The 5,516-nt window shown below is 40.8% G+C and overlaps 1 pseudogene; it reads right to left on the reverse strand.

Annotated features, from left to right (window-relative positions):
• Positions 1-2,450: 2,450 nt before the first annotated feature.
• On the reverse strand, positions 2,451-5,279 carry LOC102875929 (annotated as a pseudogene).
• Between the last annotated feature and the right edge of the window lie 237 nt (positions 5,280-5,516).

The following is a 5,516-nucleotide window of genomic DNA, read 5'->3' on the forward strand; positions in this document are numbered from 1 at the left end:
TGGTCCAAGTATAGGTTCCATATGAACATAATCAAATATTCTGGGATTCTTGTATTCCTCAAGGTTAGCCACAATTTGTTGTGATCTACACAGTCAAATACCTTTGCATAGTCAATGAAATGCAGATAGACATTCCTCTGGTGTTCTCTGCTTTCTGCCAAGATCCATCTGACATTGGCAACACTGTCTCCAGGGCCACACTGTCTTCTAAATCCAGTTTATATTGCTGGTAGTTCTCTGTTAATGTACTGTTCCAGTCATTTTTGGATAATCTTCAGCAGAATTGTGCTTGTGTGTGATATTGTTCGATAATTTACATGGTCTGTTAGATCCCCCCCCCCTTTTTTTTAATAGGAATAAATATGGATCTCTTCTAGTCATGTAGTTGTCCTCCAGATTTCTTGGCCCAACCTGGTGAGCACATACAGGGGCATCATCTATTTGTTGATCTGTACCTCTGTATACTTTCCAATAACAACAACAACAACAACAACAAAATTCCCTCTTCATTCAATGTCTATCTTCAGAATGGTGGTGTGGGTAAGTCATTGCATAGTCCTTTGTAGGAGTCAACATTAAGCTCAGATGGAAAGAACTTGATTTACAGATAGCATTCAGGCTTTAAACAGTATCTTAGAGGCCTCATTTTCATTGCCAAAGGCTTTTTTTCTCTCCTAGAGAAAAGATAGATATTCTAGAAATAGAAGCAAAGCAATAATTGTTTGTTCTTTTTATTGTTTAGCCATTTCTCTAGTCATGCCCACAATTTTAACAAAAGTTATTCTACCTATTTCCCCTGTTTGTTCCAACCCCATCTCCATACCAGTAACAGCCAGAGTTGAAATTACTAGGAAGGAGGTGTAGGTTGTAGAGATATTCTTTTGCAGTTCTCAGTACCTTTTTTCTCTCTTGCACACCCACTCTGCAAGTTTGTCCTTCTCAGAAGGCTCTTTGCTTTCTGATCAGAGTACAGAATGAATTCCCTTGAAACAGCGGCTTCTCCTCCACTGGTTTGAGTGTGCAGTCTATACAGCGTGGAATGGCTTTAAAATATTTGGCAGCTGCAGGATATAGAAGTTATACATGCTCTTCAAAGGCGTTTTCTCAAACCACATCTACATTGTCAAGAGGAGCAGAACTCCTTCCCTCCTCACTTGAAACCCGCAGTCATGTGACAGGAGCTAGTACGCAGAAGAATTTCTTATCATCATCATATGAGGGGTAGGAATGTCACATCATCATTTCCTCACAGAAGGATGTGACAGCATTTGGGTACTTATAGGATTTTCTTGGCAAGAGACCAGGTCAGCTTCATCAGAAGTTTTCCACTTCATCAGAAGTGCGAACTCTCCAGTGAACTGTGTTAGCCCCAGTAATTCGCTCTGTCTGTTAAGCCGGGGCAAAATCTTGTGGCTTTTCTGACTCTTCTTTTTTCTTTAGTTACTTTCCTCTGTCTTATCTTCAGAATCAGCCTCAGCTTTGCGCCTATCCCACTGCTAATTTAACTGTCTCATGAACTGTTATTTGTGACTGTAGAAACTCAAGCAATGAGCTCGGGATAATTTAGGTTCCCTACTGGCTCTACTTCCTCCTTTATCCAAGAAACTTTTCCACTTTAGGGATCCAACACCTGTCCCTTCATCACTCCACAGTCAAGAACTTTGTCCACTATGTGTTCCTCTCTCTCCACGTCTAGTACTTCCTCCACTTTTAGGGATTTTTTTCTCCATAGGTCACCCAGCTTTCTAGTGTGGAGGGTGGCTGCACAGAGCAGCTCTTGGGAACCCAAAGAGACAAGGTGCCAGGACTTCTGGCATGGCCCATGGTTGATTGAGAGTGTGGTGCCGACAAAAACCTTCAGTGTGATTGACTGGGGTGGAGATCCTCATTGAAGCAGGGGTTAGCATCCTGCCAGAGGCTGAAAAAAGGCCCCTCACACTCTCAGCTGCCCACAACCCACACTGGCCACTTATACTTTTATTTTCTAGAGCTTCCCCCCTAATCATTGCCCCTATTTAAAAAAAAAATCACAGAAATGTGTTAATGTTTGCCTGAATACATTTTATAAAGATTGGGACTGTTTGAGTGCCCTTGTTCAATCTCATGGTGGCACTGACCCACAAAGGGAGCCAATCTGGAAACATGAGAAAAGGAAAACACAGGCCTGCTTTTATGACTGTTCTTTGCTTAAAGATTTTAGTCTCTAGTGAAATTAGACCACCCCCTTAAAAATGCCTGATATACTGGCATTACTGTGTCAAATCAGTTGGCGTTTGGGAGGGCCATTTCACATTCTGGTCTATTTGAACACTGAAATATTTGGAAATAAAAAAAAAATTCACTTTAAAGTTTTCAATATTGAAAAACTTTTAAGTCTAGACACAATCCAGCTAGGAAAGAAAGGCTGCTTCATGTTCCTTAACTTGCCCTTGACATCCCACAGTTAATCCTCAGCTTTTGGCTTCTGTTTCTTCTGTATTGTCATCTCCATCTACCTCTGCATCTTCTTTCTCAAGCCTCTGCAGCTGTCTTGCAGGCTCAGTCTCATCTGTGTCTGTGACCACTTGAGGCTCCATTGGAACATTGAAAATACCCCTCTTTTATTCAATCTTTTCTTTGATAACACCCATACCTTGGTTAACAATAGAGAGGCCTTCTGATCTCTCTAGGGTGGTTGTTGTCTCATCCTATACTGAGGAGGAGCTGTTAAATTCATTTTGATGGGCATGGTTTCTGTTGAATAATTCAAACCTGTTCTTGGGACTTCTTTTGCAGTATTAATGCCTTCGTAACTAAGATGTGCCAAGATATCTGGAGGACAGCCAGCTGGCCGACTGACTGGAAAAGATCGATATTTGTTCCCATTCCAAAGAAAGGTGACCCAACAGAGTGTGGAAATTATCGAACAATATCATTAATATCACATGCAAGCAAGATTCTGCTGAAAATTATCCAGAAACATTTGGAATAATATGTCAACAAAGAACTGCCAGATGTGCAGGCTGGATTTAGAAGAGGTCATGGTACTAGGGGTACTATAGCTAATGTTAGATGGATGTTGGCAGAAAGCAAAGAATACCAGAAGAACGTCTATCTGGGCTTCATTGACTATGCAAAGGCTTTTGACTGTGTGGATCACAACAAGCTGTGGCTGACTCTGAGAAGAATGGGAATCCCAGAACATTTGATTGTGCTAATGTGAAACCTATACTTGGACCAAGAGGCAGTCGTCAGAACAGAGCAAGGAGACACTACATGGTTCAAAATCAATATAGGGGTCTGTCAGGGATGTATTCATACCTTTTCAATCTGTATGCAGAACAGATCATCCGAGACGCTGGGCTGTACGAGGAGGAAAGTGGCATCAGGATTGGTGGAAGAGTCATCAACAACTTGCATTATGCATATGACACAACCTTGCTTGTTGAAACTGAGGAGGACCTAAAACGCTTGCTGCAGAAGGTCAAGGACTGCAGCCTCCTATATGGATTGAAACTCAACATCAAGAAAACAAAGATTCTCACCACTGGACCAAGTGGCAGCATCAGTGTGGATGGTGAAGAGAGTGAGATACTTAACAGTTTTAGTTTACTTGGCTCCACAGTCAACACTCTTGGTAACAGCAGCCAGGAAACCAAGAGATGAATTGCACTGGGAAAGCCAGCTGTGAGGGACCTCTCAAAAGTACTGAAGAGCAACGACGTTAGGCTGGAGACCAAGGTGTGCCTGATCCGGGCTATAGTCTTCACAATTACATGCTATGCATCAGAGAGTTGGACAGTAAATAGGCATGATAGAAAGAGAATTGATGCCTTTGAGCTGTGGTGCTGGAGAAGAGTGTTGAATATCATGGACTGCTAGAAGAACAAACAGGTTTTTCCTGAAGAAGGTGAAGCAGGAATGCTCCTTGGAGTCAAGGATTCTGAAGCTTCGTCTGACATACTTTGGGCATGTTGCAAGAAGGGACTGGTCCTTAGAGAGGGACATCATGTTTGGCAGGGTGGAGGGGCGGCAAAGGAGAGGAAGACCTTCGATGAGATGGATCGATTCTGTGACTGGAGTGGTGGGAATGAGTGCGTTTGAGATGGCTAGGTTGGCACAGGATATAGAACAGCGTTTAGAGCTCTTGTACATAGGGTCGCTATGAGTCACAAGCGACTTGATGGCATATTACAACAACAGCAACAACAATAACAACCACCACAACAAACAACTTCAGGATCTGCTCAAATTTTAACAGCTTGTGGAATCAGATGTCTATTACTATTATTGTCAATGAATACTTGCCATTCATTTTCATTCAAATCTAAACTATCCAAACTTGCGCGATCTGGGACTGCACGCTTAAATGCATCTTAGGCACTGTATCCAGGTCGCTGGAACTTGTCATCAAACACCTAGGCAGGTTTCTAGAAAGGACTCACCAGTTGCTCATCCTTGGTGTATCCTAACACCTCAGCCACGTGATGAAGAATGCTGTGAACAGTTTTGGACTTGGTGGATTTATCTTCACATTTGATTGTTTCCTCTGGAGTAACTTTTCTTATGAAGATAGCAATGTTTGTTTCCTTTTTCTTTGTCCACTCTAATAATAACTACACACTCATTTCTGCTTCTAATATGTATACTTTGTCTCAATAATTCACTAAGAAGAATCATGCCTTCAATGTGGTCATATTCCAGTAAGCTAACATAAGTCCCCACTTCAGTAATGGACCTTAACAGTCACCATCACTACATCTTCTACCTCAGGAAATTTGTGTTGATAAAATATACAACTTAGACCCGGTATCTTGAGGTATGTGTGTGAATACTGCAGGCCCTCACAAACCTCATGGAGTTTTCTTTTTTCTTTTCTTACTCCTCTTCTTTTTAATTGATATTTTAACTTAAGTTTGCAGAAAACTTGGATTCCCATTCATTCATTGTTGCACAATTTTCTCCCTACCCCCACCCCATTGCATTCTTCTCTTTTAAAAAAAGAATTTATTATTCATTTCAATGAAAACTTACAGACTTTAGATTCCCATTCATTCATTGTTGCACAATTTTCTCCCTACCCCACCCCACTGCGTTTTTCTCTTTTTAAAAAAAAACTTATCATTCATTTCAATGAAAACTTAGACTTTAGATTTCCATTCATCCATTGTTGCACAATTTTCTCCCTACCCTCACCCCACTGCATTTTTCTCTTTTTAAAAAAAATGTATTATTCATTATTTACAGAGACTTTAGATTTCCGTTCATTCATTGTTGCACAATTTTCCCCCTACCTCCATCCCACTGTGCTTTTCTCTCTTTTTAAAAAAAAATTTATTATTCATTTCAATGAAAACTTACAGAGACTTTAGGTTTCCGTTCATTCATTGTTGCACAATTTTCTACCTACCCCCACCCCATTGCATTTTTCTCTTTTTAAAAAAAATTATTATTCATTTCAATGAAAACTTACAGACTTTAGATTTCCGTTCATTCACTGTTGCACAATTTTCTCCCTACCTCCACCCCACTGCACT

Source organism: Elephantulus edwardii, unplaced genomic scaffold (genome assembly GCF_000299155.1).
Source record: "Elephantulus edwardii isolate Elephantulus edwardi_28Jun2011 unplaced genomic scaffold, EleEdw1.0 scaffold00064, whole genome shotgun sequence".
Lineage (NCBI taxonomy): Eukaryota > Metazoa > Chordata > Mammalia > Macroscelidea > Macroscelididae > Elephantulus > Elephantulus edwardii.